Source organism: Oryctolagus cuniculus, chromosome 3, assembly GCF_051225735.1.
Source record: "Oryctolagus cuniculus isolate XC-2025 breed Fujian yellow rabbit chromosome 3, ASM5122573v1, whole genome shotgun sequence".
NCBI classification, from domain to species: Eukaryota; Metazoa; Chordata; class Mammalia; order Lagomorpha; family Leporidae; genus Oryctolagus; species Oryctolagus cuniculus.
In genome coordinates, this window is record NC_142869.1 from 139,616,768 (window position 1) to 139,644,481 (window position 27,714).

The window sequence follows — 27,714 nt, forward strand, 5'->3', positions numbered from 1 at the left end:
CCCCCCCCATAACTTCCCTCCCACCCGCAACCCTCCCAGAGTTACACAGAGAAGGAGAGACAGAGAGAGAGAGATCTTTCATCCACTGGTTCACTCCCCAATCGGCCGCAACAGCCAGAGCTGTGCCGATCCAAAACCAGGATCCAGGATCCTCCTCCAGGTCTCCCATGCAGGTGCAGAGTCCCAAGGACTCAGGCTGTCCTCCACTACCTTCCCAGGCAACAGCAGAGAGCTGGATTGGAAGTGGAGCAGCCAGGACTCAAACTGGCACCCACATGGGATGCTGGCACTGCTGGTGGCGTCCTCACCCACTACACCACAGTGCTAGCCCCATATATACAGTTTTAAGAGCACACTGATACCTCCCACACACCCTCCTTCCTTCCCTCATCCCCATCTGCTCTTCTGCTTCTTTTATTTTTCTTTCAATTTTTGTAATGACATATTTTCAATTCACTTTATCATCACAAGCTTACCCCTCCACTAGATAAAGAATTCAACCACTTCCTCAAGACTATAGACAGGGCTGTAACAATAAGTAAATTTTAAAATGTCTTTTTTGCTCATGTAATAATTTTTGGGACTTGTTGGGACTGGCTTATTTCACTAAGCATAATGGTCTCCAATTGCATCTATTTTGTTGAGATTTTTTGATGACTGGATAAAGAAACTGTGGTATATATACACGAAGGGAAGAACTTTTTAAATGTGCTATCTCTACATCAAGAGTGACTGAATCTGGTGCCAGTGTTGTGACGTGGAGAGTAAAGCCACTGTATGCTATGCCAACATCCGATATGGGTGCTGGTTCATGTCCCAGCTGTTCCACTTCTGATCCAGCATTCTGCTAATGGCCTGGGAAAAGCAGCAGAGGATGGCCCAAGTACTTCGGCCCCTGCCACTCACATGGGAGATCAGATGAAGCTCCTGGCTCCTGGCTTTGGTCAGGCCCAGACTTGGCTGTATGGTCCTCTGGGGAGTGAACCAATGGATGGAAGATCTCTCCTTCTCTCTATGTAACTATGACTTTCAAATAAGGTAAATAAGTCTTTAAAAAAAACCCAAATGACTAAATCTTGGGGCTGGTATTGTGGCACAGTGGGTTAAGCCACAGCCTTTGACACACACATCCTATTTAGGTGTATTGTTCTTTTTCAAGTTCAACTCCCTGCTAATGCACCTGGGAAACCAGTGGAAGATGGTCCCATTACTTAGGAATCTGCTACCCACAAGGAAGACTCAAATGGAGTGTCAGGCTCCTGGCTTCAGGATGGCCCAGTTCCCATTACTGTTAGGGAGTGAATCAGTGAATGGAAGATCTCTTTCTGTCTCTTTTTCTTTCTCTGTAACTCTGCCTTTCAAGTAAATAAAATAATTCTTAAAAACAAAGATTGAGTTTGGGATATGATAGGCAAATCTGTAGCCCTAACTCAGATGTGTAAACATCATTCAGTAGAAGTAGAGGCAACAGAACTCTGAGTTTGGTGCTATGGACACAGATGTTAAGTGAAACATCAAGGTATGTGTAAATCCCAATTCTGCCAGCTATGTGACCTTGGATGGGTTACTTCATTTCTATTCTTCACTTTTTGATTTTTTAAAATAAGAGTAGCCACATCATGGGATTGTTGAGAAGATCAAATGAGATATTATTCATAAGTATGCTGCACAATGCCCGACCCTTCACATACCAAATGGCAGCTGTTGCTCTTGGGGGTTTTCTGTGTCAGAAATACAAGGATCAGGTAATGAAACTCCAGCTATTATCCATTCAGGCTGCTATAACAGAATAACCTGGACAACTGCTTTAAAAACAGCAGAAATTTACTTCTCACAGTTCTGGAATCTGGGAAGTCTGAGAGCAAGGTGCAGGTTGATTCAGGGTGTGGTGTGGGCCTGCATCCTGTGTCATAGATTACAGTCTTGCTGAGTCCTCCCATGATGAAAGAGGCGCAGGAGCTTTCTGGGATCTCTTTTATAAAGGCAATAATTCAATTCATGAGGGCTCCCCCACCGTTTTAAAAAGATTTATTTATTTATGTGAGAGGCAGAGTGACAGAGAAAGGGAGAGACACAGAGATCTTCAGTCTGCTGGTTCACCATCCAAATGGCTGCAATGGCTGGATCTGGGCCGATCTAAAGCCAGGAGCTTGATCCAGGTCTCCCATGCAGGTGCAGGTTCCCAAGCACTTGGGCCATCTTCCACTGCTTTCCCAGGCCATCAGCAGAGAGCTGGATCAGAAGAGGAGCAGCATATGGGATGCTCGTGACACAGGTGGAAGCTTAGCTTACTATGCCACAGTGCTGGACACTGGATAATTATCTTTTTAAATAATTAAGAATACAGGATCAGAAAGGGATATATCAATGAAATAATATTATTGTTACCCTTCTCCTAGATGAAGAAAGTAGAAAGTAATTGAGATTAGAAAGAGCATGCCAAAACAAACAAAAAGGAAAAGCAAAACAAAAACCCAAATGGCCCTGCAAGCAAAAATACTGAGCTGTTTGTCAAAATGAAAGACAAGGCTGATTCCTGGTCCAGATTGATGGGCTCTATAAGGCTGTGTGCAAAAGCTCAGGACTTGTTTATTGATAAATTGTCATCAGCCAGAGAAAGTCACGTCATAAGGAATCTTGGGTATCACGTGGGAAGGACTTTAGGGCAGACAGCATGCGTGAATGCTTGGAGAGAGAATAAATCAGAATGAATACCTGACCCATGTTCATTCACGTTCTCAAGGCCAACACCTGTACCCCTGGCCTAGCCAGACAACAGGTCTTGGGAGAGGAAGATTCCTCCAGGCCTGAGCTAATTAAGGGCCAGTGTTTACTTCTCAGCATGTAATATCAATAACAGCTGGGATGTTAGTATGGCAACAGAGGGGACCTGCTTAGTTCTAGGGTATGAAGGGATCTCAATATCAATATTCTGTGGTTTTATTTATAGATTGCCTAAAGGTTCCTGAGGAATGTGATGTAAATCAGTAAGGCACAGCAAAAGAAAAGTTCAAGAGAATTTAGATCCAGGTGAGTTGAAACTGCTTGCATTTTACATTCATATTACTAAATTCACCAGGCCCAGGGGCAGTTTCACATCCAACCACAACAGTGAGAGCCATTTTTTTTTCTCCAAGTGCCCAGAGCTTCGGAAGGTGGTAAGTAGTCTCAAGCCATTCCCTTCTCCCATGTTAGGTAACAAAAGAAGGGCCAAACCCTATCTAGGTTTAAGATGTGGCCTCTTTTATAATTTTATATGAAAATGCACAGAAAAGTGGGAAATCAGGAGAGAAGAGACTGCTTTGCATCTTGCAGCACAGTCTCTGTAGCTGCCTTCTTTCCTGAGTTACTACCTGAAGGCCAAGCTCCAGCTTCAGTTCAAAGGCTGTGAACTCCATGAGTGTGAAATATTTCTGTTGGGCACAGTTATTGCCAAGCATCTGTAAAATCAAGATCTGGACTCTGCTGTTAGGTTCAAGATCAAAACAACATGGTGGACAGCTGCAGTTTGCACAGCTGGAGGGTGGTGAGGCACCTTACGTTAGGTAAGGTAAGGTAAGACATAACTGCTCATACGCTTTACATTGTTATTAGCTGTGCCAAGGGGAAATTCAGCATGGTGAGAAATCCAGAGCTACTGAAAGGTGCAACCAGTATCTGAACTCACGAGCCTAATTCTTTATATTTTCAGATTTCAAAAATCCAGATTAAAGATAGGAACACTGAGAGGTTTTCTCCATTGGAAATTCATTTGATTATAATCATCAAGCTCAAAGAACTGCTCACTTCAAAGTATTTGCATTATAAAATCTACATAAGCACAAATTTCATACAGGTAGTATAGATACTGCCAAGAGTGTGGTATGTTCCTTTTAAGGCTCCAATCCTAATTTAAATCTTTATTCCTTGACTTAAAAACAATGATGGGGGCAGGTATTGGGCAAGCAGTTAAGACACATGTTGGGACACCTGCTTCCCATATTGGAATGCCTGGGTTTGTGTCCAGATTCTGATTCCAACTTCCTGCAAGTGCAGACCCTGGGAGACAGCAGGTGATGGGTCTAGTACCTGGGTCCCTGCCACCCATATGGAAGACTGTACTGAGTTCTGGGCTCCTGGCTTCATCCTGGCCCAACCCTGGATGTTGCAAGCTATTTGGTAGTGAATCAGAGGATGAAAAATCTCTTTGTCTGCTTCTCTCTGATTTCCAAATAAAAATCGATAAGTACAAATCTGAAAATAATACAAGCAATAGTGAATCCTATACATGATTTTCCTGAGGGCAGGAAGAAATGCCTTCCCATTCCTACCCCACCCCTAGGAACCCCAGATCCTCACAGCACTCTGTGTCATGTCTCAGGCAGGTTGCAAGATGTCAAACAGCCCAAATACATAGCCTCAAAATCCAGTGAGCACCGACTAATCAGGAGGAAATTGCTATAGTACTAAATCAAAAAGTGAACAATCAGAGCCAGCTTTGGAAACAATGACCATTTTAAAGACTCTTGTGTTAATGGGAAAGATACAAAAGAAAAGAATGAGATTTGCAGCTTATGAAGATAACTAGGCCTCCTAAGGGACAACACTAAATCATTTTCTTCTAATTCTATGCAACTCTTTCCTACTTAGCTACTTGAAATATTTTGCATTTTTATTAGCCCAACTTACCAAGGAAAGCAAATGAAAAAGTCCCGTGACGCTGGGGAGAGAAGGAACAGGAGAGAAGAAACAACAACAAAAACCAGAAGGAAGAGAAACATAGCCATTCCTTTTTTGGAGAGACTGGTGCCAGGCTTTCTTGGAGCTCATGGTTCTAACCTCTGTCTGAACCTGGCCTCTCAGCGCTGGTCTTCTACCAGTGTTTATTCTCTCACATCTTAATGGCTTGGTTGCAGTCTCTTTGGTTCTATTGTGGGCTACCTTACACCCTGTGGCTTTTAAAACCTATGGCACTGATGTTGGTGGGGTTTTTCAGACTAGGAAACTGAGGCATAGAGGAATCAGGCATTCAGCTAGTGGAGAGTAAAGCTGGGATTCAAACACATCCTATTTCCTCGAAGAAGAGCCAACAAGTTTTAAGGCTTATCATTTAAGGTAGTACTCCACAGAATCAGGTAGGAGGCACCATCTGGGAAACTGAAGGGTTTGGGGCAGGAGGTGGCTGAGAAGCAGAGTGCATCATGCAAGAGGCAAGCAGCCGGGTGGACAAATACTGAGAATAGTATTTCCTGGGATAGTGATGAGCTTTAAAAGCATCTTGCTGCAGTGGGCGCTGTGGTGCTGTGGTGCTGTGGGTTAAGCTGCTGCTTGGGATGCCCGCATCCCATATCAGGGTGCCAGTTTGAGTCCTGGCTCCCCTGCTCCCTATTTAGCATACTGCTAATGCACCTTGGAAGGCAGCAGATGAGGGTCCAAGTGCTTGGGCCTCTGATACCCGTGGATGGAGGTCTGGCTTCTGGCTTCAGCCTGTTCCAGACCTAGCAGTTGCATTTGGGGAATGCATCAGTGGATAGAAGATCTCCCCCCCCCCCACCCCCGTGTGTGTGTGTGTGTGTGTGTGTGTGTGTGAACAAGGCCAAGGGTTGGGCCACCAACCTTATTCTAGTCTATTAAGAGATGTTCTGATTAGGGCCTTGTGTCATGCAGTCTGTGGAAAGGTCAATGCCCGTAGCTGAGCTAAATATAACCTGGTGAGAGAGACAGCAAGGAGGGCTCTGGAAAATTTTGAGAGGCTTTCATCCCATTTGCAAGATAAGGACATTTTCTGAAGGGATTTTGTGTTCTTCTTCACGAAGTATGTGACTGAGAGAAAAGGAGTATCAAATTTGACAAGGATTTCTTGTACACATAGCTTTAAAGGGAAACCTATTTCTTACTGTTTAGAAAAATCATAAAAACATTGCTGTGTTTCTTTGTGCTATCTGTTATCTATGGAACCTCAATCATTTTCATGGGTTTCAATTGGGCTGGCAATTCTATGCTGCTGAGAACAGAGGTCGAGGTCAGTGTGACCTTTCTTTCTTTTTTTTTTTTTTTTTTTTTTTTTTTTGACAGGCAGAGTTAGACAGTGAGAGAGAGAGATAGAGAGAAAGGTCTTCCTTTTTCCGTTGGTTCACCCCCCAAGTGGTCGCCACGGCCGGTGCATTGCGGCCAGCGTGCTGTGCCTATCTGAAGCCAGAAGCCAGGTGCTTCCTCCTGGTCTCCCATGTGGGTGCAGGGCCCAAGGACCTGGGCCATCCTCCACTGCCTTTCCGGGCCACAGCAGAGAGCTGGACTGGAAGAGGAGCAACCAGGACAGAACTGGCACCCCAACCGGGACTAGAACCCAGGGTGCCGGCGCCACAGGCGGAGGATTAACCTAGTGAGCCGCGGCGCTGGCCCAGTGTGACCTTTCTAACACACAGCTGACCAGGACTCTGATGCTGAGACCCCAGAGATTCATGCTGACCTTTGGGAGAAGGTTCAAGCCCCTTTGCTGTGCAACCAAGGCTCTTCATTTTCTGACTCACACTTGTGCTTCCAGGTCCTTCTCCACCGTTTTCCTCCTACTTACTCTGTGGTGCTTCAAATGATCCATGATGTAACTGTGTGCCTTTGGACAGAGTACCCTGTACTTTCCTCAGCCCTCCTAATCACACCAGCACTCACAGACCTTTTCCATCTTCTGTGTCTCTTGCCAGGGCAAAAATGATTGCTGGAATGGTTAATTTTCTGTGTCAACTTAGCTGGACTAGGGGCCCCCAATATCTGGATTTTCCATGAAGGTGTTTTTGTGGATGAGATGAATGCTTGGCAGGTGGACTTTGATGCAGCAGACTGTACTCTCTAATGTGCTGGCCCCATCCCCTCAGTTGCATGCCTCTGTGGAATGAAGGCTGAGCTCCCTGAGCAAGAAGGAATTCTGCCAGCAGGTTGCCTTTGCATTTAGGCCACGACACTGGCTCTTTCTTGGGTCTCCAGCATGCTGGCCCACTCTGCAGATCTTGGACATGCTAGCCTTCACAGTGATGTGAGCCGTTTCCTTAAAGTAAGTCAATCTGTCTCTGCACATACATCCTGTGAGTTTCATTTCTCTAGAGAACCTTCATGGAATTGCCCTTCCCAATGGCCTCTGCTGTATCTTTTACACCTGCATATCTAGTGTATTACTATTTAACACCTCTGTCCTTCTTCTCTAAGCTCCAGGAAGGCAGGGTTCCTGTCACTTGATCATCGATGCACCCCAGTGCCCACCTAGCACAGTGACCATCCAACATGAGAAGCTGACCCATAAATAAGCAGGGTCCTCAGAAGGAAATGAGAATACAGAAGTTAAGGAAAAGTCTCTTGTTTTGCAGTAGACATCTTGGGAAGATTACTCAAAGCTGTTATAATTTTTGTTCTCTGATCTCTCTTCCTCCCCATTATCTGTCAACTACAAGTGCAAAATCTTGATAGCAATGTTCATGTGGGTTCCCACCATCCCAACACCTATTTTGGGAAGGGAAAGTGCATATCAAGTTATATTACACTGTATTTATCATCGTGTGCATGTGTGTGTATGTGTGTGTGTGTATGTGTTCCAAAAAGATACTAGGCTACTGACTCCTCCAGGCCTATCTTAATCAATTATGATGATTTGTACCAAGACATACTGTTTACCATGTTTATAGCACTGAAGAATGCCAATAACATTTCCAGTTACATTTTATGCCATTTTGCATGGCAGGAGACTCATTTCCACAAAATCACTCTCATCAAGACTCCTCAGGTCTCCTGGACTAATTTCCGACTCATTCCCTTACACTGAGCTGAGCTCAATGACGGAAAATCACATTTAATGTTCCTTCTAGCACTCCTCTTCAAGAACTCTGTAATGCTGTAGCTGAAAGTAGCCTTTGGAGCTGACTTCCTCGGTTTAAAACCTAGCCCTGTCACATGCTAGCTGTGTAACCCTGGGCCATTTACTTAACTATTCTGTGTTTTAATGAGAAGTTGGCACCATGACAGAATCTACTTTACAGACTGTAATGAGAAGTAAGTAAATTTAAATATAAATATACATAACATATAGGGCTTAATGCATAAATTATATATATTCATATATATGTGAATATATTATAAGGATAAAGACTGAAAATGATGTACTATTGGTCTCTCTCCTGATCCAGAATCTTCAACATCACAGTAGGATTATTGTACCAAGCATGGGCTGTCATATTAGTGTTGTTTTGTTTTTGTTTTTGTTTTTTTGCCAGGCAGAGTTAGACAGTGAGAGAGAGAGAGACAGAGAGAGTTATAGACAGTGAGAGAGAGACAGAGAGAAAGGTCTTCCTTCCATTGGATCACTCCCCTAATGGCTGCCACGGCCGGCACTGCGCTGATCCGAAGCCAGGAGCCAGGTGCTTCCTCCTGGTCTCCCATGCGGATGCAGGGCCCAAGCACTTGGGCCATCCTCCGCTGCCCTCCCAGGCCACAGCAGAGAGCTGGACTGAAAGATGAGCAACCGGGACTAGTACCCGGTGCCCCAACCGGGACTAGAACCCCGGGGTGCCGGCGCCGCAGGCAGAGGATTGGCCAAATGAGCCACGGCACCAGCCCTGCAATATTAGTTTTTTAAGAGTTATTTATTTATTTGAAAGGCAAAGTGATATAAAAAGAGGATGAAGGGGGCTGGTGCTGTGGCACAGAAGATGAAGCCTCCACCTGCAGTGCTGGTATCTCTTATAGGTACAGATTGGAGTCCTGGCTGCTCCACTTCCTATCCAGCTGTCTGCTAATGTGCCTGGGAAAGCAGTGGAAGATGGCCCAAGTGCTTGGGCCCCTGCACCCACATGGGAAACTTGGAAGAGCTCCTGGCTCATGGTATTGGATTGGCCCAGCTCCAGCCATTGAGGCCATTTGGAAGATTCTCTCTCTTTCTCTCTCTCTCCTGTCTCCTTCCTTTTCCTTCTCCCCTTTTATCTAAAAAAATACAAAACAATTAAGATGTACAATTATTAATTCAATTCTCTGAAAAAAAGAAAGAGTGGAGTGAGACAGAGATCTTTCTTCTGCTGGTTTAGTTCTCAAATGGCTGAACAGCCAGGGCTACACCAGGCTGAAGCCAGGAGCTGTTGTGGTTTCCCACATGTGTGGTGGGAACCCAAGCCCCTGGACCATCTTGCAGTGCCTTCCCAGGCTCATTAGCAGGGAGACACACATCAGGAGCACAGCAGCTGAGACTGGAAGCAATGCTCTGATATGGAATGCATTGCACTGCAATGAAGGCCTTACTGTACTTTTTGAATCAAATTTCTTAACTCCTTTCTCTACTAGTGTATTGGACTCCTTCACTGTTTCCTATACATATCTGATTAATTCCCATCTCAACATCTAGTGGTGCCTTTCCTCCTTGAGTCCAACTATTGAATGTTTTGAAGTTGAAGTCGAGTCCAGTTTTTGCAAATACTACTTGACTCACTCTGACTTCTGTACTAAGTGTTCCTTAAGGACTACACAATGCACTCAGATTTAAAATAAGAGTCCTGAACTGTGGTTATGTTTTTTTCTCTCCCTTTCTATTTTATTGATCTTCACATCCTTAACTGACGTGTAACACTGTACATATGTATGGGGTACCATGTGATGCTTCAGTACATGCATACATTTTGTAATGTTCAAATAATGGTAAGCATAGCTATCGCCCCCAAAACTGATTATTTCTTTATGGTGAAAACATTCAAGTCCTTCCATGGTCATATTTTGTGTATGTGTGTGTAGGCAGCCAAACTGGAGGGTCCTTGAAGATGGGAAAAATGACAGCTGCCCTTGGGCTGGTACTGGGTTGGCTCACATCACTAGTGCACTGGTTGGCCAAGAACTATTGCTTTGAGTCTCTCATAGAAAGTCATAGAAAGGAATGTGATGATCTCCTTCCTGCCACTCACCTGGTTGCTTGCCAATCTAAGCTTGGACACACTTTATCTTTCCTTGGACATCTTTCTTATTTGGACACTCAAAGAAGATATTTTTCCCCAGCAAACAGTTACAGATGAAATATTATAATTGCATTACATCTAATTTAAAAATCACACTTAAAAATACCATTTGGGTTGTAGATAGATAATACAGTGATGCTTACTTGACCCCTCCATTCTCTGTTTTTCCATTCTTATTTTCATTTTATTTAATACCAAAATATTTTTGAGCATATGTACACACACCCAACTGGAAAACAAATGTTTAACATAAGAGAAATCCAAGGCTGAGAGGAAAACTGCATTAATTATTTGAAAGAAATTTAAGGTTTGGTAATATCAGTCTCAGGAATTGCTTCATATTTGGTTTAAATGCAGAATTAAAATACTGATCAGGATGAAACAACACTTTAACTGTGTTGGGCTCCTAATCTTTAAGTATTAGTTAATTATGCACAATATCATATTTACTTAGATGCATTTTATACATCTGAAGATCATGTTGCCTTATATCACTTTTTCTAGACTTGGAGCAGCTGAGTTTTAACTTGTACTTGACAACATTTACTGTAAGAGCACATGGAAATTTTTTTTCTAAAAACTTGGAGATATAGCTTATTGTAATGTTATTTATCATTGGATTATTTGATATAAATGAAAACAGAAGACAGCTGGCCCAAATGTTCCACTCAAAAGCTTATCTATGTCCTGGAACTTGGAATGATGCACATCTCTATTTGATTTCTCCTACTCTTCCTTCTATCCTGTGCTGTGAGATAGGGCCATGGAGTGGCAGGTAGATAGGCTGTTGGGAAGTTTTCTAAACTTGGGAATGGGATGCAGAAACACGGCCATCCAGAGAGCTAGAGAACCTTGTCTACTTTTACCTTGATCAGAAACCATGACTGATTTCAAGAGGCTATCCATGAAAACTGCTTCCAGATTCAAGAGACAACCTTGAAGGATCACTCTAGAACCATATCACTATTGATCATTCTCTATAATTCTCATGTCCCCAAGCCCAGGCTCCAAACCTTGAAAACACGTCATTTAAAAAGGACTGCCCTATATCCTGCCAGTATTTTGAAGTAATCAAGGCAACTATCTCTTCTGCTAAGTGATGAATTAATTCTACCTGGAAGCAGGGGATTCATTAGCATCGATTATATGTATTTAAAACCATCATTTGTTGACTTCTTGATAACTTATATGCCATAAACTCTTTTTTCAAAAGTTCACGAAAAATGTGTATTATGAAAAAAACTATATTTTAATACTATTTTCCCCAACATTTTGAAGTGCCTTCCTTTAGTCTCCATGTTTGACTTTTAAAAGTTGCCTGAAATATAGATTGTGCCATAAATCTTACATTTTTATCTTGTATGCCCTCAACTACTGTGAGAGATAGGCACAGATGACCACTCTCACTTTGTAGAGGAGAAAAGCGAAGCTCAGAGTAATGACCTAGGCCACGAAGCTTCCAGGCATCAGAACCCAGCCCTCCAGATCCAAAACAAGAACTCTCCCAATTCAGTCGTGTGGCCTCTGGCAGATCCAAACATGTATTCTAGGTGATGAGCTCTCTATACAGTTTTCTAGAGCTGCAGTGAATTTTTAATTCAACATGCTTTTAAGAATATTAGCTGTGTGCCAATCTACCCTGCAGTGAGAGAAATTGACATCATCACTTTGCTACAAGGAGGGACCATTCATTAAGACAGCAGTGCTCAGATCAGTTATCCGTTTCATTATCTCACTTTTTTTTAATACCTTTTTATCTTTGTCCCCACTAAGTCACCTTTGCTATTCAGTCTTATGAACCTTCACTATATAGTATATGGTTAAGAAGTAGCTGTCCAGAAGACTCGGCTACCTACCAAGGGATTTGCAAAGATAAATTAATTCCCTGATCCAAAGGTGCTAGATAAAATATTTTGTGATGGATTCATGTATTTCCAGTAGAATATACAATTAAACACAAACTACAAATGGGGTGTTATATCAAATTCCATGGCTGTTTCCTGGGGCTATTTCCTTCAAAGTCAGGCTACAAACAGCATGTATCCACCCTAGAGTCATTAAATAAATTCTTAGCAGAAATTTAGTTAAAAGATTAATGTCATTATGCCACATTGCTCACTAGCTCAGAACCAGCCTTTGAACCCAAAATTGGGTTTGCTAATGACAGGCCCAAATTTTCCTCCTTTGTATTATTATTATTATTATTATTTTATTGTTATTATTATTAGCATTCCTGGTAATTTTGGTCAACTCTCTTTTGAAAGATTTTTAGCTCATAGTGAGCTCATAGGCAGCTAAAAATCATGGCTGTCTGAAAACGCTCACACAAGCTGATAAAGAAAGGAAAAACGCCCTCCTGTTTTGTGCGGATCGAAGACGCCTGGCTGAGGTGACCTCTTGTGCTACAGCTGGGAGCAGGCCTGGTGGAGGCAGGAGGCTGACCCACAAAGCCGGGCAGGGCAGTTTCTCTGCTCTTGGGCGTCACACACAGATTTGCTGAAGCAGCAAGCTTCTGTCTATGGGAGCCGCTGGAGGGTGGGTGGAACGGAAGGATGTAAATGACTAAGCTCAGTGCCTCACAGGAGCATCAGGAGGGGCAGCCACAGCAACCGGAGGGAAGGTGGTGACGTGCACGGTTCTCTATTGGAGCCAACCAGAACAAATTCACCTTGGGGAAAGCCCATGGGGGATTAGAGCCGTTCCGCAGACTGCACTCTGGGCCAGCAGGCGAAAGCGGCTGCTGAGCTGACTGGCAACAAGATTTCGCTAGTCCCCGGAGACCAGTACTAGGCGAACGTGAGAATCGGGAGTGATTCTGGGGGATTGGCAGGGGTGTGCATTAGAGAGGAGGTTCAGACAGGCCCTTCACGGGTATGGAATCAGGGAGCCACTCTGGCCTGCTGCCGTTGTGGGAGGTTTGGTGACAAATGAAGCCAGAGAAAGATGAGAATGAAAGGTGGTGATTCTGAAGGAGGCTCGCTTTTCTAGGAATAAGAAATGGCAATGATTTGCATAGTATTCCATTGGCCTTAATCAAATCCAGGAAGGAACTGTGCAACTTTAAAAGGTAGAAAATTACTCAAGAGCCACAAAGAGCCATAAAGCCTTGAATTCAAGTGGAGACAAGGCAGCATCCACGTTGATCTAAATCCCATTGGACAAAGCATCAGGTTTTCTATAATGCACCCAGTCTAGATGTCCTGAATTTGAGGCTTAAAGATAGTGTCCTCAGTTAAGCTGGACATTTTCCCAAAAACTTAGCAGATAGATATGGATATAGATAGAGATACCTATAGATATATAGATACAGATTTGTTTCCCTGGAGTCTGCCTTTAAAAGCTCTACTTCTGGTGAGGGGCCAGAAGAGAACTTGTAATTTTAAACAACTGCACACTTTTTTTCTCCTGTGCCATTTTCCATGTATTCTATAAAAGTGCATGCCTGTTCCTCAGGAGTAATGGAGTAATCTTCGCAGATACTTGGAGATGCACCGTGTGGAGGACTGCGTGGAGGGGAACTGACCTGGGGGGTGGGCTATTTCTGTCCTTATCAAGAGACCCCAGCACAGATGCTGTGCTGCCCTTGCCCGTTATTTCTCAGCTGATTGTCCTGGAAGTGATGCAGAGAGAAATGACTGCAGGGCTTGGGGTTAATGGGAAAAGAAAATGTTCCATTTCTAAGGGAGAGGGCAACAGATGTCCCATCAAAATGCATCTTACCCTATAATACTCCAAATTTCTGTCTTCGAGAAGGCAAATGACAATCTTGTGATCGTCTGTCTAATCACCACTTGGTACATGAAGTGCCTTGTGCTGCATGGTTAGCTTATATCCTGAGATGGCAATGGGGCCATCCGGATTTCCCCAGAAACTTATAACTGTGACTTTACTATTCAAATGAATTTTGTTCTCTAAAAATGGCATATTAAAATTCACTGGAAGAATTACTGAAAAGACTGAAATTCCAGTTACGCATGATGTTTTATGACCCAAGCATTTAAATTAAAATTGCACTGATTTCCAATTGCTCTCAGTGGCTCCTGGGTCAGCTAGAATTAAAATCAGGCACCTACTTTTGTGGGCAGAATGGATTGAAAACTCCTCATACCAAGTATTTTTTTAAAGGGCCCTTGCAATGGGCAAAAGGAAGCGACATCTGCTGTGCTCTCATTGTCCTTGTGGGAGGTGGCTCTGGCCTCCCACCTGGGACAGGTATATCTGAGAAGAGGGAGAAGGTAATTCTTTGTGGAGACCAGATTCCATGCTGGGGAAGGAGGAGCAACAGCATTAGTTAGCAAGGGCATAATCTGCACAGACATCACTCAGGAAGTCTTACAAAGCAGCCCCAGTCTTCTTATAGAAGCCCTCACCCTACCCCCATCAGAAGATGAAACCATTCTCTGGCTGCATCAAGACAATTCTAATAAGTGGAGGGCTTGAACTTCACTAGTTGCACTGCCTGTCTTGCTTAGGGATGTAATACCTGAGTGATATAAGGAGTGGAAACATGTTTAGGACTAGGTCTCCACGGCCTGATCCTGGAACCACAGCTCCAACAAGTTGGGCCACCTCTGGATTTAGCCTGCCATCACTGCTTCTCTCCTGGCACTTCTGCTTCCCAGGAAGGAAAGCCCTGTGAAACAGGCCCTTCTCTGCACATCATCTCTCTCAGTCTCCCTGAAGCCCTGCATGGAAATGCCCCCTTCTTGCTTCAAATATTCTCCTCTCCTGGATGCTTCATCATCTCCTGATTTGCCTCTTACCTTTTAGCCCCGGTTTTTCCATCCTCCTCCTCCCTGGATTCTCCTTTTTTAAATATTTATTTATTTATTTGAGAGGCAGAGTTACAGAGAGAAAGGTCTTCCAGCCGCTGATTCACTCTCCAGATAGCCACAACGGCTGCAGCTGGGCTGACCCGATCCATAGCCAGGAGCCAGGGGCTTATTCCAGGTCTCTCACATGGGTGCAGGGGCCCAAGCACTTGGGCCATCTCCCACTGCTTTCCCAGGCCATAGCAGGGGGCTGGGATCAGAAGAGGAGCAGCCAGGTCTTGAACCAGCACCCATATGGGATGCTGGCACCGCAGGCAGTGGCTTTACCCGCTATGCCACAGCGCCGGCCCCTAGGCTTCTTCTTTAATGACCTATAATTGTTGGTGTTCTCTTGGGCTTTGTCCTGGGCTCCTTTCTCTTCTTTGTTAGGCTTTTTCCCTAGGGGACCCCATTAATTCCTATGGTTTTGAAATACCTCCAAGAATTATTTAGATGACTCTTACATTTAAAGAAAACACTTCCATCACGTTTATTCATTAACATGTACTGCTGAGTTGCAGCACAGCAACACACAGCTCTATTATTGTGAGCGACAACCTTAGTATCCTGGTCCTACACTTAAGAATCCTTTTCAGTGATCTCACTCCATCCCCTCACATTGCCAATATGTCAGCAGCCCTCTAGACTCATTTCTGCATTATATTTCACATGTTCCCTTTCTTTCTCCATGGTCAAAATCTTACTCAAAGTCTGAAACACCTTGTGCATAGCGGGAGAAATTACCCTCTTATTTGACCTTCCTATGTCTGGGGAATACCGAATCCAATTCACTGTTCAGACAGAGTGATGGTGGAAGCCATCCACTCAATGTGTATCATTTGGTATCTGCTAGTGCCCAGTGCTGAGGATAGAAACTGGACTCACATTGTCCTTGCTCTCAACTGGTTTACATTTTAGGGGAAGAGACAGAAAGTGGGTTGCTTAGGTGATGGGTGGTAAAGGTGATGGTGGGATATGCTCAGGTGCCATGGGAACACCTGGGAAGGGCACCCATCTCAGCCTTGGAGGGGGGGGTCAAAGTAGCTTTCTCTTTGGAAGTGAACTTTGGAATAGGAAGAAGAGGGTGTGTGTGTTTGTATGTGTGTAGTAAATAAGCACATACATAATGAAGTGTGGAAGTGATCGTGCTTCATTTGGAATCACCACATGAGATAATGCCACAAGAACTCAGGAAGCCTCCTCTGGCTGCAGCTTGGAGAAGGCATAAGAACTAGATAATGGTGGCTTCAAACTCAGTGGCCGTGGGGATGGACAGAAGTGGGATCATCGGTAACTAAAGTCATGGTGAGTGATCCAATGGGACAGGACTAAGCTCACATTTGGCCTTGGCTACTAATTGGAAGCCAATCCCTACCTTCCCTGGCTAGAGTCTCCTCATCTGTAAGAGAGAAATAATAATAACAAAACCCTGAGAATTGTTCTGTGTGTTGTAAGAATGAGCCTACCCACTAGATGCCAGTAAACTTGAACCTCAGTCATGACAAATGGAAATGTCCCTAACCATTTCCAGAACATTGCCGTATGTTCAGAATAAACCTTGGTTGAGAACTATTGCTCTAAACCCCTCTAACTGCCAACCACCCTTTCAATATCACCTTTCATCCTCAGCAATTTAATTTTTAAAATTACTTTTCTTCATGGACTCTGGCCAAGTCAGGTGAGCTACAACATCAGTCTCCTATCACACTACTGAACTCCCCTGTGCCTTGCACAATGACGAAAACACATGGCTTAATATAACCAAATGCATTTTCAAATACATTCATGGCCTCTACTGTCAATAGATTAAAGCCTAAACTCATAGCACAGCAATCAACATTGCATAAATCAAGCACCTATAATTCTCCATCTGAATCTTATTATCTCCTATTGTGCCCCGCAATTTGTCCTTTGATTTAACATTCTACTTTCCAGACTTCTATACTTCATGGAACAGGGACACCGCCCCCACCCCCAGCTCACCACAACCAAAGCTTCACACATACACAAAACCCAACAACTTCTTGGTAACTTCTTATTTTGTCTGCTAAGGAAACTTTAACAACATTAATGCAACCAAGTACCATTCTAGGATTTTGTTAAATGAAAGGACTTCTCAGGATAAAAGAAAGACATTTAAATATAATTAATTTAGTTTTATTAAAGGATTTAGCTTTATTAAAGGTTACTACATTGTTCTTTCTTTCCTCATTTCTGAGAAACCACTGGGGAAGACTTCACTACAGGTTAGTGTTTGGGGACAATTGCTCTCATTTGCTATCAAACAGACCTGCCAAGGGTATTTTCTTCCTTGATCCAAACTTCTGAGTCCAGGAGTTTCTGTATCTTCACTCTAACCACCCATCTCCACCCATCTCTGCCTGGAAATCTTCTTCTCCAGAGTCAGCATTTAAAAATTAAGTTGTATGCCCCAAACCAAGACAAGTCCTGCTCCCCACTGTTTACCTCTTGGGATGCTGATCCAATTCTACCTATCGGAGTTGTTTTTCACAGATCATGACCAGTGGCATCTCCCCCACCCCTTTATGGAAAATGGCCTTGCAAGTAAATAACACCAAATAAACATTTGCTGAATCGAGTATTTGAATTGACTTTGAGTTTGGGTTTTCCATCCCTAACACCTGGAATACCTAGTTATAAATGACTGCACATATAATTGCTTAAAACAGCACACACTTATTGTCCCACACTTCTGTAGGTCAGACGTCTCACACAGGCCTCACTGGGCTGAAGTCAAGGTGTTGTCAGGGCTGTATTACTTCTGGAGGCTGGAGGGAGAATTTGTCCTTGTTAGGCAGCTTGTCTAGGTCATTGGAACTCCCTGGCTTGTCGCCCATTGCTTATATCTTCATAGCTAGTCATGTCGCAGCTCCCCGACTGTTCTTCCATAGTCACATCTCTCTGTGGCTGTGAACCCCAGCAGGAAAGCTGCTCTGATTTTTAAGGACTCATGTTATTAGACTGAGCCCACTTGGATAATCTAGGATAATCATCTCCCCCTTTCAAGGACCTTAATTTAGTCACACTTGCAAAATTGCTTTTGCCTCGTAAGGTGACATGTTCACAGTTCTGAGGATTAGGCTGTGAATGTCTTTGGGGGCCATTATTCTGCCAACCACACTCTCTTCCATTATTCTTTATCAACCCACATATCTTACGTTTGGCTGAAATATTCTCAAGATCACAAAAACAATTTTAAAAAGTCTGCATAAGCACATACTTCTGTGATAAAGACAACAATGGCAAAATATGTGCCCCAGGGGCCAGCACTGGGGCACAGTGGATTAAGCTGCCGCTTGTGCCACTGGCATTCTGTATCAGAGCACAGGTTCAAGTCTCAGCCATTTTTCTTCTAAATCAGCTCCCAGTTAACACACTTGGGAAAGCAGTGAGAGATGGCCCAAGTATTTAGGTTCCTGTCACCTTTGTGGGAGACCTGGATGAAGTTCCTGGCTCCTGGTTTCAGCCTGGATCAGCCCTAGCCATTGAAGCTATTTGGAGAGTGAACCAGTAGATGGAAGATGGATTCATTCTGTGTGTGTGTGTGTGTGTGTGTCTGTCTGTCTCTACCTCTCTCTCTCTCTCTCTCTCTCTCTCTCTGTAATTCTGCCTTTCAAATCTTGAAAAAACAGACCAATAAACAACATGTGCCCTGGGCAATGAATGGATTACAAGGCAGAGCCTCAACACACAGAATAGATATGGTTATATCTTCAAAGACAAATATTCGTGGCTACACAAGATCTGTGCAAGGGAGAATCTAATAAACTGGGCTCCAGCTTTTGGAACTCTGCTCTGCAAAATTGGAAGAGACACATCCCAAGGCATCAGTGTGATTTTAGCCTTGGAACCTGCACAGTTAGGCCTTTTAAGCTTTGATCTAAGAACATATTTCTCACAAGTTCCCTTGAAACTGTCACACATTTAACATTTGCAAAGCTGATGTGAAGTGGAGGGGGCTATTTTTGTTTAAAATTTTAGCATTGATTATACAGTGATGATTCAGGGCTTGGGTATTCAAGACTTTATTAATGTAATAGTGCATGGTAAGTAAAGTCTTTACTTAGTGACAAAATTTGTCACTAACTACAACTGAACGGAAACTTGAAGTTCTGAGTTGTAGGTTTTCTAGCAGGGCTCAGGAGACAACGTTTCTTAGAGGAAAAACCTTGCTTTTCCTCCATACCAAGTGATCTGTGAGGTGGTCAGAAATGCCTGCAACTGCCCCTTCAGAGGAGATTTTACCTAGTCAAGGAACACCTTGATGGAAAAGAATCTAAAGCAATGGTCTGTTTATAGGCAGGACTAAAGGTAAGCTAATTCTAGGCAAGTCTCTTCTGCTTCTTTTATCTGTTAGCAGCTGAGGTCCCTGAGGAAAGAGTGCTCTCCTGCTGTGGACAAGCAAAGGCAATGCCATTGATGCCAAGCCTCTGTCTACCTATGACCATCTGAGCTACAAAATGCTCATGACTTAAAGGGAGTACAACGATTTAGTCCTTATGAATCAAAGTTGACATATGTATTCTGGATTTACACCTGCTACCCTTTATCAATCACCACGAAGATAAAATGGCTAGAGAAGTTGGGTGATGGGTCAGACACAGGCTTGGTGAGCTCACTATGCTATAGAGATGGGCAATGTTCTTGGGAAAATAAACAAATGGGCTAGAAAACCATAGTAGTTGAATAGGAGAAAATAGACAAGTGGCTGGAACCCACAAACAAACCAAAACCAAGGTTGCCTCACCAAGACAATTCAACTAGAGAATATATTTCTTAGAGATGGGCTGAAGAATCTACTGATAACCTCATTTCCTAAAAGTCCTCTATGGAAAATGGAAGTGTCAGGAGGAGGAAATGCACAAAGAAGCTGAGAGCTTTTAGAAATAATTACTGTTAACTGGAAATGTCACTCTCTTCCACATCCCCAAGTCTCTTTTTAGACGAGTGAGCAGATGGAGACTGTGTGCTGAAATGCCTTCTGTGACGAGAGTCAACCATTTGCAGGAGTCCAGCTCCTCTCGAACAGATGGGCCACCAATTTCTTGGGTTAAAGATCAGCTGGGCTCATTAAAGAAGCTGCAAGGGCTCAACAGTTAAAATTCCTTTTTTTAATCTTCATATCCCCAGTGACCCAGCATCTTCTGCAGTCCAAAAATAGGTTAACCAGGCTTTGGAGGAGTAAATAGTCCAGGCATTGATATTGGAGAACCACAGGGAAGAATCTAAGAGGAGGATGAAAACAATGGTCAATTAAGCCTATTGGTATTGCCCATGATTGGCATTCTTGGGTACTTTTGGGTGTGTTCTTTTATAAATGCATTGGCTTAGCATGAAGGAACCAGTGGAAGAGTTTTAGTGTAAATAGGAAATGCAAGTTTAATTGGTTCCCACTCTGCAGTAAGCAGCACAGGCTGTCGAGGGCATCTCTTCCACAGTGTAAAATGATTAAATTAAAATAGAAAGCCTGGGACTGGCACTTGGGGGGAAACGTGGAGTACCAGAGGTCAAAAGTTTTGTTTCATGTTTTCTCAGCAAGAAAAGATCACAGAAAATGAGATCAATAGCTTTTTCTGACAGAATATACCTTAAATTGATGTAGAAAGAATGCCAATTATTTATCCCTACTTTGAGGGAAGACTTGACATAATGATCTGGAAAACTGTACTTGGGAAAAATTTTTCCAATTGGCCTGGAGATGAAATAGCAGGTATTAGAGGCAAAATACTCCAAGCGCATGGGCTGGGTTCCCAATTAAAAATATGTGAATGAATTCCAATCTGATATCACTGTCCTTTCACATTCGTCTGCTTTTTTCCATCTTCACTCTTTTTGTAGCTTGGGATTACAGATATCTCAAAGGTGCACTAGAGACTCTGTGCATTTCTCTTTTGCTTTCCTTGGTCTTCCATGAAATACTTTTAAAATCTGAAATCTTTAGCAAGTGTGCCTTCTTAGAGAAAGCTACAAGCTATTTTATCTTAATAAGAGTTCGTGATTATGAATTATTTTCTCTCCCCTCCATGTAATGATGCAGACTCTAGGTGGTGTGGGCTATAGGAAGATGATATGGCTTCTTACTGTGATCCTGTGGCACAGCTGCATGAACTGTGCCAGTGAGCACACTGCTGGCTCCAAGTGTCACTGAGATCTGTGCTCATGCCACTTGCTTCCCACTCCTCAAGGACAGAACTGGTTTTTTCTTATGTCTTTCTAAGCTTCCATCCCAACATCTATGAGAAGCTATTGGTTTCCCTGTTGTTTTCTTTCTCTAAAACATTTCCCATCAGATAGATATGTTCTCTTGTGCTTATTACAACACTATTCACAATAGCAATGATGGGGAATCAACCAAAGAGTACACTGAAGGATACACAAAGAAAATGTGGCATATACACAATGGAATATTATTCAGTCCTAAAAAGAATGAACTTCAGCTGTTTTAAATATTACCACCTTCTTTTCTGTGCATTGCTTCTTTTTTTGGGTCTCTGGATGCCCATGTTTCTCCCACATTCTTTAACTTTCAAAGGCTAACCTGGTCTTTATACAAATCTTCCACTGGCACAAGGCTTTTCTCTTGCTAATATGTCAGACAACCAGTCACAGTGCTCTGTGTCTGAAATTTAGGTGCTGTATGGCTGTCAGCATGCCTGGGCTAGAGGGTCATTCTCCTGCTGTCAAAGACCACATGTCACCTACATTTACATTTACATTTAAAACAGAACTGGATGCTTTAAATGTTTGTTGGTGAGAAGAGGGGTGTGCATTATGGATCATCAAGGTTTTACTGAAATGAGTCTTGAGCTTTTGATTTGGTTATAGAAACTTAATATTTTCTCAGCTCCTACATAGGTATGCACATACTCAAATGAAGGGTACAGTTCTGAATGGCTTGGAAATTGCATTTTTGATACAATCCATTGGATTGTAGCCAAATACAGCTTTGTATAATGGAGATTCAGAAATGACAAGTTACATTGCTTGACAGAAGTATCATTTGGATTTTTGGCAAATTCTCATCAAGTTACATGATGTGAATAATCATTTTCCAAAGTTGTGAAATGACACTAACCATTTCATTTTCTCCTAGATTTTCTTTCTTGGGGAAGTCTCAACTGAGCTTGTTTGCAATTAATCAGAGAAACAGGGATGTCTAAACTACTTGGTGGCAGCAGCAATGAACATTTTAAGATAGGTTAATGGGAGAAATACTGTTAGGGAGAGGCATCAGAACTTCTTGTCCCCACATGTTCTTGGTTAATACGCCCTTCTCTCCCTTCCCTGCACTGCATGCCCAGACCTGTGTCAAACATGTTAGAGAGAATGATGAAGCTGAAGTCTGAATTTTATGTCAGAATTGCTGCCTTCAGTGGGCTTACAATCTGGTTATTCAAAGCAGAAATTCCACCATTTAAGAACCACATAAAGAAATGGAATAATGCAGGAAGAGTTATCACCTTATGGAAAGATCTTTTGCTGAAGTCATAGTGCAGAGGCAAATGCATCGTGCTTAGGTGATGACTAAGTGGAGACATACAGCGATCTAGAAATACTTCAGAGGTGTAAATACCACGTTGGGTGAGGAATTGTTTCGTCTAGTAGTCTACAGAAATAGCAGTGAACAGGGAATTAGGAAAGAAATGCACTCACACTGAATTATAGTGTGAACCATTATTAAGGAATTCTTTAAACTGTAGCTCCATGGTCTTTAATGACCTCAGAAACATCTTTGTGATAATCCTTGCTGTCATCTTGCAGTTGGCTGGTTAGTGTCTGTGAATACCCAGCACTGCAGGAGACCCGAGGACTCACAAAGGTTAGAGACAGCTCCCAGCCCTTCTGTTGCAAGAGATAAGGAAATGTGGGTAGGGGTGGCCATGGTGGATCTGAGGGCTGTACTGAGGCTGCACATCAGAGTTAGCCCTGGAGCTCCCCCAACAGGGTTCCAAAGGCCTCTCCCTGAGCCCCTGAATTAGCATCTCTGTAGCTGAAGCCAAAATCTATCTTTTAAACAGTTCATGGATTTTTTTTCTAATGAGATATCAGTGTTGCAAATATTTGCTGATGAGTTTTAAGCAAGTGAATGATCAGCATTGTGGTTGAGGATAATCACTCTGGCTGCCAGAGGGGACATGAACTAGGAGATGAGACTTTTTGGAAGCTGAATAATCCAGGAACCAGAGGAGGAGGCCTTGAATGAAGGCAGTGTCTGTGGAGGTGTAAAGGAGGGTGCAGGCTGACTCAAGGACGGCTAGTGGCCCACGCCTTGTGAGGGGGTGAAGGGAAATGAGGAGTCAAGCAGTCTGAAAGTTGGGTCTCTCTTAGTCTGCAACAGTGGATGGCTGCCCAGAAAGTTAGACTGCTGGTCGAGGGAGTCTTCTTCCAAGAGTTCACGGGACAATATAATCAGAGACAGGACAGGACCAGGTATTGAAAGGGAAATTTGGATCAAACAAGAGAAATAGGAGACCAATGATTACCCACCTGGCAGGGTCAGAGGTAGGTGCAGTGTGGCCTGAAGCACCAGGGCTAGTTGGATGGAAACAATAATGAGGAGGCTGGTGGCAAATCTGGAGCTGCTGAAGCAACCACTTAGAACAGACATAGATTCTGTGTGTGTGTGTGTGTGTGTGTGTGTGCACGCATTGGTCAAATTAAGAAGCAAGTATGGGAATTTCAACCTGGTAGATGATGAAAGGAACCATGAGCAAGGTACAGGTTGTTGGGAAGGAAGTTGACACATTCTGCTTTTGCCTGTTGAGCTTGAGGTGCTAGGGAATATTAAAATTAAGGTATATATCTTGTGTTGGGTTAGAAGAGTCCAAACTATGAGTAACTGGGCAGGGGATGAACCATTAACATATTGTTGGTGGTTAAAACTCCAAGAGTAGGTGAGATCATTTTGTGAAAGAAATAGAAGACAAAGATTGGAAGCCTGAAACTCTACATGGATAAGGATCCAGGTATGGATAAAGGAAAGAGTCATTGAAGATTTCAAGGAGGAAGGACAGCAAGGCAGGAGGGGAGTCATGAGAGGCTGGTCCCATAGAATTCAGTGGCAAAAGGAGGTTCAAAGCGTGGTCACTCGTGTCCATTGCAGACACGTCAAGGGCATGTCCATAGCTCTGTTTTCTGTTTCTGTTTTTAAATAAGGGTCTCTGCAAGAAAAAATTATAATGCAGAGGATGTGGCTAATGCAAAGGGTAAAAATGACCAGAGAGACCCTTAAACTATGTTACAATCCTGTGGGTATATATGGTGTAATTTGGAGGTATGACAATTGCACATTCCTTGGAACATTTCTGGAAAGCTGGTTCACTCCTCACCCTCTCCTCCTTGACACAATAATCTTAACACAGTTCCTGTTTCACTTTGGACCCTGACAAATGTATAAATTACTCAGTGTTTTAGATTTTCAGGTACTTTGTCTAGTGGATTGTAGTTTGTTTGCCCAGTGAAATAATGACTCAAACAAGCTCCTGCATTTGCAAATATATGTAGATATATATGCTAGGGTAGTTTTTTTGTGACAGTAATTTAGCATTTTTGCCCTGTTTCTTCTACTTTTTCTTCCCTTTAATAGAAATAAGTAAATATCTCTAGGAACTTCTCTTCTTGGCTTAGTTTTATGAAGCAAAATCCCATCAAGAGCAATGGGGTATAAGAAGACGGGGGTGGGTAGTTGTGAGGAAATGAAAGGGGGAGAGGTTTCCCCAGGGTAGAAATAGATTCCCCAGGGTCAGGAGGAAAGATATATGCATGTTCTCATGGAAACAGGAAGAGGAATAGTTCCCAAGGTAAAAAGATGATGTAGGCCAGGGGGTTGTGGAGAGGTGTGCAGCTCCTTAGCATCAGGATCTGCGAGCTGGACCCTGGCAACACCAAGCAGCAGTAGAACCTAGGAGGAATCAAGGCCCAGAATGCCCAACCTTGATGTGGTGTCTTGTGGGCCACCAATCCATGTGCATGGGGCTGGGATAATGCAGGGACAGATGCCTGATTGCCAGGTTGGCTGTCCTTACTCCCAGGGCCCCAGCCAAACCACCAAGGAGAAAGTCCCACAGATGGCTGAGGTATAACCCATCGAAACAATGCAGCATGCCGCAGAATCAGAGTTAGGTTGACTGAAAGTAAGGATATGCGTTTCCTGTATCCCTGAGTTTGTGGTCCTCTAGTGGTGCCTGCTGCAGGAATGACTTCCACACAGATCCCTAGGTCATCCACCTGGGGACCCCAGAAGATATACATCATGGGTGTAGATTCCTGGAGGCTCAGGAGTTTTCTGGAGGTCTCAGGTTCTACAAGCAAGTGAAATAAGGCCAGTGATACCTTTATGTCAGCAGCCCCCACTAGGAAAACAATGGTTTCAGATCCAGTGGCCCATGCTGACTGTTGGTTATCTCACGGTTAACCGAGATTGTGGTTGCTAGTTGGTGATAGCTGCTTTTATCCTCACTGGAGTTCTACAGGTCCCAGAAGTTCTTGGCTAGCACAGCTGGTGTGACTGGATACCCTTGGGGAGAGGAAATGGTAGAGGAAGAATGGGAAAGAAGGCTCATTGCTGGCAGAAATAAAGCCAGTAATGATCATAAAAGTGTCCTCCGGTGGTATTCGTGCAAGAAGCAACTGTTAAATGGGCATCCCTTGGTGCTGACTCACACTTGGCCACCCACTCGTATTTGAGCTTTCAGAATGTGATTTGTTTTTTTAAACACAGGCAATATTTTTTGTTTCAGACATGAGATAATTGTAAAGCACTTTCCCCTCGAACAACCAAAGAGCATTATGTTCCTGCCGTGGAGAGAAAGTGTAAATGTAAATCGATATCACATATCATAAATCATTGTTTATTACAAGACACGCAAGTGCCTGCCTCTCCAAGTGGACTGGCTTGCATGGTGAAGAATTAAAAGAATGTTTATTGTTGCAATCTAAACCTTCAAAGTAAACCCCTCAGAGGTAGAGAGACCAATTTGAGTGCTCCTATTACTACTGCATAATACACTGTTAAATCAGTCCAATTTCTTCAAGCAGCTAGTAATTTATTGCCCCAAATGTGTTGCGGTTGTCATCTGTGAATTCCAAGTCACACAACTGTTAAACTTAACGAACTATGGTTAAGAAATGAATAGTTATGAGCTTCACAAATCAGATTCTCAAATCTACACTTTGCCTTCCTTGAATTCTAAATGTGTTTACAACAGGCGCGGCTCCACCTGTCATTGGCTTGTCATGCTCAATTTTACATGGACAAGCAAACAACCAGCCATGCTCACTGTCGGCCAATTACAGCTGCGGCCGTGCTACTCCCTGGGAGTCCTGGAAATGGGAGTTTCGGGAGGAAAGCACTTCGCAGGCCATATGCTTGCCATTCTGGCACAGGGAATCATGCTGCCTCCGGGGTAAAGGGATTTGGGCTGTTTTGAGCCACTGGAAACTAAAAGCAAAACCTTACCTTTTCTTGCTTTGCTTTTCATGGGATGCAAAGTGACATGGCTCTAGAATTAAGGGCTCAAGTCAAGAAGTCCTAGTCCATGCTGAAGATTGTTTAATCATATCATCCTTATTTCCCAGTATCACAGGGCCCCCTTCCAATATTACACTGTCTTTAACATTCCAGTAGAACTCGTACTAAGGGAAAATACAACATAAGTGTATTCTTGGTGAAAAGCAGTTGAAGCAGTCCTGTTTCATCATCAGATCTTGTCTGGGCATTTGATACCTGCACATTCCCCATCAGAACACCAATTAGTTTGCCTTTCATTCTCACATTTGCCCTTGTTAGTTCATCCCAGTTTGACCTGTTTGTTTTTTAACTTTAAAAATTGATACTTTGGGACTGGCACTGTGGTACAGTGGGCTTAAGCCTCCATCTATAGTGCCAGCATCCCATATGGGTGCCAGTTCGAGTCATGGCTGCTCCACTTCCAGTCTAGCTCCCTGCTAATGGCCTAGGAAAGCAGCAGAAGATGCCCCAAGTGTTTGGGCCCCTTCCATCTACATGGGAGACCCAGAGGAAGCCCCTGACTCGTGGCTTCAGCCTGGCCCAGCCGTGGCTAATTTGGCCATCTGGGGAGTGAACCAGCAGATGGAACCTCAAAATCTCTCTCAATCAACCTCTCTCTCTCTCTTTCAAAATACATTTTAAAAAATAAATAAAAAAAGGCTGGCGCCGCGGCTCACTAGGCTAATCCTCCGCCTTGTGGTGCTGGCACACCAGGTTCTAGTCCCAGTCGGGGCGTCGGATTCTGTCCCGGTTGCCCCTCTTCCAGGCCAGCTCTCTGCTGTTGCCTGGGAGTGCAGTGGAGGATGGCCCAAGTACTTGGGCCCTGCACCCCATGGGAGACCAGGATAAGTACCTGGCTCCTGCCATCAGATCAGCGCGGTGCACCAGCCGCAGTGCGCCAGCCATTGGAGGGTGAACCAACGGAAAAGGAAGACCTTTCTCTCTGTCTCTGTCTCTCTCTCTCTCACTGTCCACTCTGCCTGTCAAAAAAAGAAGGAAAGGGAAAGGGAAAGGGAAAGGGAAAGGGAAAGGGAAAGGGAAAGGGAAGGAAAGAAGCTGGAGTCAGAAACCAAACCCAGGTACTTTGGTGTGGGATGCAGGCATCTGAGTTGCTAGGCCAAATACGCATCCCATCTGGCTTTTGTGGAACACACACTGCATAGAGGTGGAGAGCAGAATGGCGGCAGGGGACAACAGTGAAGAGGGTATAGTCAAGAAGTACTGGTTGACAGCTGCGATGTTAGGGACAGACAAGAGGAAAGCCTCCTGGACTTGGGTCTCCCCTGCAGTGCCTCCACCTTCTCTGTGCTCGTTCAGCCTTTCCAGAGATGGCCTTGCACAAGAACTGCCTGCTCCCTTTCTGACTCACTCTGCCACTCCAGGTCCTGATCTCTCTACAGCCACCCCCTCCCCC

At 43.7% G+C, this 27,714-nt stretch overlaps 1 long non-coding RNA gene across 2 annotated transcripts in view; it reads right to left on the reverse strand.

Annotated features, from left to right (window-relative positions):
- The window catches only part of LOC103348693 (LHFPL tetraspan subfamily member 3 protein), a 569,591-nt gene that overhangs the window by 337,551 nt on the left and 204,326 nt on the right, over positions 1-27,714 (reverse strand). The window lies entirely within an intron of this gene.